The sequence below is a fragment of the Magnolia sinica genome, chromosome 8, assembly GCF_029962835.1.
Source record: "Magnolia sinica isolate HGM2019 chromosome 8, MsV1, whole genome shotgun sequence".
NCBI lineage: Eukaryota > Viridiplantae > Streptophyta > Magnoliopsida > Magnoliales > Magnoliaceae > Magnolia > Magnolia sinica.
This window is the reverse complement of record NC_080580.1, coordinates 63,947,762-63,957,074: the sequence shown is the minus strand read 5'-3', so window position 1 is coordinate 63,957,074 and position 9,313 is coordinate 63,947,762. Positions and strand designations below refer to the sequence as shown.

Here is a 9,313-nt window from a genome sequence, read left to right as displayed (position 1 = left end):
AGGGAACAACTCATTTGGAATCCATACACGCACATGCTACTGCAATAACATCCCTCCAACATAGGGGGACCCGTATCCCAAAAGCCAAACACAACTCCAGGAAATGAAATTTCCAAAACCCAAAACCAAATCCCTGGTAATAAAATTCTAAAAACTCAATATAAAGGAGAAAAACAAGAACCTCACCACAAATCATTCTCATCTCATCTCTTACTCATCATACATTGGAAAGAAAAAACAGAAAATCTCATCTCTGATTCATCATACATTGAAAAGAAAAAACAAAAAGACAGACAGACAAAAACAAATTTGAAGGCAGTCGGTATCATTCTCATCAAATATGCCATCATTGCAACAAGTTGACTCATTAACTATCCTAATATCTAAGTGCTCTTCCTCTCCAACATTCCATACTTCTGTTCAGTTCTAGTCCAACAGCAAGAGATTTCTGAGAGAAACAACCCACATATGTTCAGTTCCAGTCCAACTGCAAGAGATTTCTGAGAGAAACAACCCACATAATACAATTCTTACTTCTTAGTTTGGCTGCAACTACTTGAGAAATTCACCCACAACAATTCATCTCTAGCTAAGAGAATGCATTTGTAAAAGATATAGAATTCCAACTCAGCTACTAAGATCATGGATGCATGTAAATGATATATTTATTATTATTTGGGAAGAAAAAACATCATCAGATATTGGATGATCCTGATTACTAAATGATATTCTTGACATAATCAGCAGATCCAGACACATGCCATGCATCATTCATTCATACATACATGGAGGGAAAGATTGTCATTCCACAAAATATTATATGCATATATCCTTATTTGTGCTTTCTCTAAATACTTTTTTTTTTTTTAATAAAAAAAGAAACTGCAAACACACGGATGTTGCTTCCTAGTGTTGGATGAAGTGGTAACCAGTTGTTGGCATTCAAGTTCAGAGAGGACACGCAGAAGATAGTGGATTATGTGTTTGGGTTTTTGAATGTGTTTGCTTGTAGAAATGGCAACTTGGACTAAAGTGAAAGCCGGCATAAGGTGGAAAAGGCTAACTGCACAAGCAGGGTGCAGTTGACATGTGATAGGGTGGGATGCTCTACATAGAGAGTGAGGGTGCGGCTATGTCTGGCTACCAGGATAATCAAAGTGCAGCCACCATGCATGCCATTCTCAGGTTGAACGGGGCTATGACCTTCATCAAATTCTTACCTAGAAGTCATTGCAGGAAAGTCAACATTCAAGGGGAGCGCATATCAACAGTATTCAACACAACCATCAACGGTATTCAAAAGTTTTGAAATTAAGCAAAAAAAGGATATAAAAAAAATCCCTCAATGCACAAAGGGAGCAAAAATGGGTACCTCAGGCAGTTCTCAAAAATCCACTCATCAGCTCACACGGCTCTCCAATTCCATACTTAAGTTAAATGATCGGTCTGTCGTGAGTTAATTCCACCAGGTCCACCTAACGTTGGGCCAGCCTGATTTTTATGCCACATGATCTTCACAGTGGGTTCTACCGTTTTGATAGTATTGATGTGGCATGTGTTGTGTATAACGAAACTCTGAAGTGGGAAATTCAAAAATGACATTACAGATTGGCGAAACTTACAAATATAAGTCCACTCAGAATAACATATCCCAACCAAATAAATTCCAAATAACATATTCCCACAGCGTCACCATTGAAGTAACATATGAACCTATATATTTCTGCATCATCTTCTAGTAACTATCTCGATCCTGCAAGAGACAGAAGATTCTAAACAAAAAAGCACGAGACATTTCCACACTAAAAGAAAAATGATCAGGTCATACTCAAAAAGCCAGGGGATTGGACTAACACAACCATTTGATAAGTTAGAGCAGTAGTTCACATCCAAACACCAAACTTGCAGTAGTTCACATCCAGCCCAGTAGAAGTGGATCTCCAACGTGTGATCAGTCACATTCGCCGCCGCCGCCGCCTTGTCCTAACTAATTGGAGTCAGCTACATGAATTCTATTCCTTCATTTGGTACAAAATCAAAAGATCAGTATGGAGGCTCAACAAAATCATTGAGAAATAAAATCCATGCAAACACCCAAATGCATGCAACACAGATGAACACAAGCATCAAATTAGTACAACGGATTAAGGTACCAGCATGTACATACAAACCGTGTTACAGCCTAAGGAAGGATGCAGTGTTGAATAAACTATTGATAGATCCTAACTGTTTTTTAGTTAGGGGAATACTAATATGACAATCACTTTATGGAGTCCCATGAATATGCATGGAAACATCTCTATTGTCAAGAAACACTTGCATATGCCTATACAATGATTGCTGACCACTGTGCTAGCCACATGTATGGGCCATGTCCTAAAAGGCAATGCCATAAGACTGTGCTAGCCATCTGATCTGATTAGTGGCCTGAAAGGGAATGATTAACTAAAAAAAAGAGCCATAATAGAGCTCTTCCCCTGTGCTACTGTAAGCCCATCTATCAGTAGAAGAGAATGTCTGAGGGTCCCATTTCTGATGATTCACCTTCATATTCTTGCTTCCCAACAATCATTGTACTGCCTCCACAATTTATGAATAAGGAATAATCTGCAAATATGATAGCACCAATATATGAATGTTATCCATACAAATCATTTTTCAAGATCAACTGGTGGTTCCATGGGCTAAAAATTATGATATTGGAGTTCCCAGATGAGAAATGTGGCATATGCCATTGCAGCACGTGTGCATGTCTGGCCCACCAGATGACCATATAGCCTAATTTTCAGATCATGGCACATAAACAGTGATGCCCAACTGCTGAATTGCCTGGACCTTGTGAGAGGTACTACATTGTCGTGTGTGAGGAGAGTAGGATTCTATATTTCCACTCATATCCTACTCTGCCAAATAGCCATAGCAGAGCTCTTCCCATATAGTTAAGCTACATCGTGTATACTTACATTGTGCTTTTTTAGAGCAGGGGAGGTTCTTCTTGAAGCATGAAGCAATACTACAAAAAAAGAGAAGTAGGATGATACTGATCAGTTTTAAAGCAAAGTCAGAGGCAATTCTTGGCAGCTGAAATGCAATTAGAAGTAAAGTTAGGAGAGGGTTTTATGAGCTGTTTTCAATAGATGAATAACTGGAAACCAAATTCCTGCAAAGTGTTTTCTATAGATACAGTGAACAGCCCACAACATATGAAAGAGAGTTAAATACAAGAAAATGCAAGAAAGGTGATTCGATAAAAACTAGGATTTTCTTCAACATTATTGCTGAAAATTCCATTAAATGGTATCTACTTATCCAGTAAATGGTATCTAATCACACTTGGATCACATCCAATATTTAGCCTATGTAGGAAACTTAAAACAACCATGAATTCCAATTCCAATTTAAACCACAAACATTACTGGAAATCCAAACACCAGATTTTTTTTTCACCATTTCTCAAGGAAATTAAACATCCAACTTGATAAATTCTCCTACTGTAATGTTCAAATACATGACATCTCCAACATTTTACAAATGTGATATTCAAATTCAACAACTTGGCAAAATTCAGATTCTTTGCCATTGGAAACTCAAATTTTTTCCCCTTCCTCAAAAGGCCATTGGCATTCAGATATTAGCTTGGACATTTTGGCAATTGGTTAGTCCGCCATGTGGTATTAAGATATTCTACTTAGGCATGAATGTACATTGTTCCCTTGTGGCCCAGCATGTTTTGGATAGGCTTGATTTTGGTTTCTATGGTAAGTAAGAAAAGAAGAACACCTATAATTCACGCATAACAATACAACATGAAGGAACATAATAGTTTCATAGTATAGTTCCCTATAATGTCTAAATAATTACCACCTACATATCTAGAAAGTATCATATATAATGAAAGAAGCTGGAATGTTTTACAACCACAAAACACAACTAATTATGGAGAAAAGCCTACATCAACGAGTCTCTTGTCTTCAATTTATACTCGTGCATTACCCAATCCATTCTCGTACCATTTGGTGCCTTGCCTTCATAGAATATCAATGTCTTTCTCATCCCTACAGTTTTGGAGTTTTGACAAATAGCCTTATCGCGTTCCCCGTGGTTTTCCAATATCCATTTTCAGTGGCACGATTTGCTCGCAACCCACTTGCATATGTCCTATCTTGAGGGTAAAAGAAATACCACTTGAGGTCCCTACTTGGCAACCATGATTTGGCTACACCAAGAAGAAAATGGTACATGACAAATACTTAAGAAACAAGCACAACATGATCACAAGAACAAAAATGCAGAAGTTTCTTTTGCAAATAGGAAAAACAAAAAGAACCAAATGGATTAACAAAAATCCATTAATGTAAAAGAAATCAGATTAAACTGTTACAAAAGAAAAGACAACATGAAAACTAAAAAATTCTCATAAAATTACAAAGGCAAAAATAATAAAGCTAATATGCTACAATTCAAACAAGGGAATAAGCTTCAATTTTAACATAAAAAAACATTCTACAAAAAGATACTGCAAATGAAATCAAGAGGGGGTGAGCGATACCTTGAAGACCCCAAGGCTCATACTTGTAAATCTCAACCACCGCATTAACATTGACAAGTGGCTTCCAATTGATCTGTCTTTTAAGGTAGTACATAACCAGCTCAACTTCGGTTGGATGAAACCGGAAACCCAGTGCAGAGTAAAATCTCGCCATAAAAACAAATCAGCTAGTTTAAAAACTTCGCACTTACTTTAAACACAAAAAATGAGAACCAAAATTCTTAATACACTCTGAAACCCAACTGTTTTCTAAATAGATATCTCCCACAGATCGTGTGGGCCCAGAATAATCACAGAAGCCCAAGACAAATCCCTTTTAAATCCTCTAGAAACAATCATGTGTCAAGTCCTATATGCTGAAATAGGTGCAAACACCATAACTAATCGCGATACATGTAACAGAATTTTAGAACAGATAGGTAGGAATATTTGCTGATGAGATTAATAGACATTTGATGTGGGATCCGCAACTATAATGGACTGTATGAGCACAACACCTAAAAAAAAGTGGACCATAACATAAGAAACAATGCAAATTCATGCCTAAGACCCTTAAATTCACACGGTGCAGCTCCTTTTTTTGTTACTCGAAGTCGTTTTAGTTTGGTTTGATTGGATGTGAAGGCTGGTATCTGTCTTGCGGTTGAGGTGAGCTCCCTATTTTTGTATACTTTCTTTGTTTTTTGGAAAGAAATACAGTTCATCTGTTCCTGGAATTGACAAGCAAGTGCAAATGAATAACCACTCTTGCCAATATGAGAATCCCACCACAATTAGATGAAAGGGATCACACACGAGCATAAGAATTCAATGATTAATAACAGAAACCCTATTGAAAAATCATGAATAAAGAAGAACGGAGTATGCATGGACAACATCAAAGAGCGGGGATTGTGCGTACCATAGCTTTCCATGGTCTGTTCATCCTTCAAAATCCCACCCTTATAAATCAGACGTTGTTGCTCAGCCGGGACATCGCAGTTCTCGGCTAGGATGATCTTAAAAACCCTAATGGTCACATCGAGGCCCGTCTGAATGGAGAACTTAGAGTTGTTCGAGAATCGTATGTGGACAGTGACTGTGTTGTTGCTGCTGACGCTCGAATCGCCCCCATTGACGAAATCACCATCAACACCCATTCTTTCCCTCTTGAGTAGAAAAGAGAGGGAGAAAATGTCAAAAATGGGAAATAAAAATCCTAACCCTAGAAGAAGAAAAGGGGATGATCAGAAATTTAAAAGGAAATAGAAGGGGGGAAATCAGAGAGAGAGAGAGAGAGAGAGAGAGAGAGAGGTGGGGCTAGGGTGTGGGGGTGAGGTGTAGGCAGGGAAGGGCGTGGGAGGGATATTGGGAGAGAGGAATAGGTAAAAGGACCCGTGAGAATGAAATACCTCGCGGGCTTTTTTTTAACGGATTTAGCTACAACAATGTGGATTTTAGCTACGGAGTAAACCTGTAGTAATATGGCTACGGCTTTAAACCGTAGCTAAATCCCTATAGTCTGTAGCTTTGCTCGATTCTTTGGTAGGCATAATTTTAAATAGGTCCAAACCCGTTAGAACTGTCTTCATTCCCTAGCTCCACCAAGCTTCCGCAAAGCACAGCTATAGTAATCCCATTATGCCACAGGCTAACATTTTCAATACAAAAAGAAGTAAACAAATAAATAAAATATGAAAATATGGGCAATATTTAAACTATTTTAGATATTTGAACTGGGCATTGCTTGTTGTGTAGTTTGACATGCTTCTTATATTCATTGCAAGGAATCAAAACTACATAATCCGAGTTGAGTGACTCTGCTAGGGAAATTAAAACCAACTGAAAAGAATTTGAATTGGAAATTTATGCATCAGATTTGAAGTAATTTTTTGCAGCAATCCTTCCTACATTGGCAAATTTGGGAAATTAAAAAAGGCTTGGTTTAACGATGGACACCATTTTTCGGGAAAATTTGCAGGGTGAAAGTCATAGAATTTAGCGACGGATTTAATCAGTCGCCAATTTTGATCTTGCAACGGATTTGCAAATAACTACCCAAAATAGTTCTAGTGACAGATTTTAGCTGCTTTTGCGACGGTTCATGGTCTGTCATAAAATGACTTTTGCCCTAAACATTTGTTTTTTTCGTGTTTTTTTTTTTTTTTTTTAAAGAATATGGTGAAAAATTATGTTTTATTGTAGTTTAAGAATTTTTTTTAAATAGAATTTCAGTGATTTAATTGTACATATTTGTACCTAGGATTATTTTTTATCAATTGATTGAATGCAAAGATTTTTTTTATTTTGTTTTCATATCAAATGAATGGAAATTATTATTAATTTTTTCTTTAAAACTAATATTTAAATGATTTGTAATATCACGTGAAAAAGAATATTGAGAAGTTTAAAAATTTTAACAATGTTTGAGAAAAATTGAGATTTTGAAAAAGAAAAACCGTGATTTATTAAAAATCTATTTGTGGGGGGAAAAAGAATATTGAATAAAGATGATAATTTTAAAAAAAAATTAAAAAAAAAAAAAGAATTTGATTTCGAGAAAAAAAAATGATATCTTGAAAAAGAAAATTAAAAAGATTTTTTAAAATGTGAAAATTTTGACAACTTTGAAAAATGAAAATATTTTGAAAAAGAAAATGAGAATTGTATTTTGAAAAAAATAAAATTGAGAAGTTCGAAAGAATTGAAAATTTCAAGATAAAATGATATTAAAAAATCGATACTTCAACAAAAAACTAACATTTTGAAAAGGAAAATAAAGAAGTTGAAAAAATTTCTGATATTGAAAAATAATTGAAAATGTTCGAAAATTGAAATTAAAAGAAAGTGATTTATAAAAACACTGAGATTTTGAAAAAAAAATATAACATTTTGAAAAATAAAATTGAAAAGTTGAAAATATAATCGTGCTTTTGAAGAAAAAAAAATCCCCATCTTGAAAAAAAATAGATTTTGGGAAAAAATTTTGAAAATAAAAATTCAGAATTTGTATTTTAAATTTGTTTTGAAAAGTTTGATAATAAAAATGAGATTTTGTTAAAAGTTTTGAAAGAAAAATTAAGATTAAAAAAATATACATTTTGAAAAAGAAATGTGATTTTTAAAAGGAAATTGAGATTTTTCCGTGGAAAAAACTAAAACTTGTTTAATAAATTACTAGGCACATCCACTAATTGAACCTCTAACCGTTTATGCATACAAAGATTCACTTGTCAAAAAATAATAGCCCAAGTATAATGAAGTGTAATTGTGATGTGCTGAGGTTAATTTGAACGATCAAGTATGTTCGAAACGCTCAATATGACTTGAAATAAATCAGATCCATCCAAAACACTCTTTAAATGGGCATGATCAGTTTGTCTAGATCTAGACTAATTTTGGACAATCTGAATTGACCTTATACTTAAATCTGATCATTGGATCGCAAGATATGGCTCATCATATTGTTGATTAATCTTGTCTACCCAATATCTTTCTCATCCAAAACCCGTTCATGGCGAGTGACTAGTTAAATCAAAGTTTGAATAATAAAAAATTGCATTTTCAAAAAAATTGAGAAGTTTCAATAAAATTAATAAGTTTGAAAATTTTTAAGAATTTTATATAGAAATTGAGATTTTGAATTTTGAAATAAATTAAGAAGTTTTATAAAAGAAAATGAGGTTTTGAAAAAAAAAATGTTATTTTGAAAATATAAAATTTGAGAATTTTGAAAACAATGATAGATTTTGGAAAAAATTAAAAATTTTAAAAAAATGATAATGATTGAGAAAGATTCAAATTTTGAAAAAGAAAATGAGATTTAAAAAAGACTGAGATTTTTGAATAAAAATTTACATTTTGAAAATGAAAATTGGGAAGTTTAAAAAATGAAATTGTGATTATTGGAAAAAAGTTCAAATTTTTTATTTTAATTTGACAAATTTTGAGAAAATATGAGATTTTTTTAATAAAAAAATTAAGATAAAAAATGAAGTGATTTTGAAAAAAAAAATGATTTGTATTTTTAAGATAATTGAGAAGTTTCATATATATATATATATATATATATATATATATAAGGAGATTTTGCAAGAATAAGTTATAATGAATTGCAATGGCAAGGGTAACTTATAATGACGAGATTGAGCTAATTATATGATAAAGCCATTCTAAAGTTGATCTGAACGGAATGATCAAATGTATTCATAACGTGCTAATTAGGATATATTACAAAATTCAGCCTATTACGACTAGGCGCGCAAGTCCAAGGCAACACATGGAAAATATGGCCAGAGTGGATATATAGAAAAAATATATAAAGGTGGGCCCTACAAATAAGGGTAACACGCTAGGAGTTAACTAAATAGGAAAATGGTACTATAAGGTGACCTCATGGAACTTCCAGTGAAGTCGAGTTGTGTGGCCCCATTATGACGTGTGTAGAACATCAACACCGTGCATTTGATGTGTCCCCTTTAAGACCTACGATATCCCCAAAATCAGTCATATATGAAACTCAGGTGGGCCATAGTTTCTAAAACTATGTGAAGGCATCCTAAAATATATAAAATTATTTGGTGGGGCCCACATGAGTTTTGGATGCGGCTGAAAGTTGGTCTGACCCCTCATCTAAGTGTGAAACACATATATAATGGGCTGGATCACATCTAGGTGGAACCAATATATGATTATGAATGTTTTATTGGGAGTGTAGCCTCTCTTAGCTATAATATACGGCGCAGCCCACCTAATTCTTGGATTGATTTATTTTTAAGCTCATTG

General features: G+C 34.2%; 1 long non-coding RNA gene across 1 annotated transcript; it reads right to left on the bottom strand.

Moving 5' to 3' along the window:
• Window positions 1–1,576: 1,576 nt before the first annotated feature.
• LOC131253369 (uncharacterized) lies at window positions 1,577–5,826 on the bottom strand. The gene is made up of 2 exons (XR_009175117.1): window positions 4,550–5,826; window positions 1,577–3,013 (listed from the first exon to the last, which is right to left on the bottom strand). It is a non-coding gene; the product is annotated as an uncharacterized LOC131253369 (long non-coding RNA).
• Between the last annotated feature and the right edge of the window lie 3,487 nt (window positions 5,827–9,313).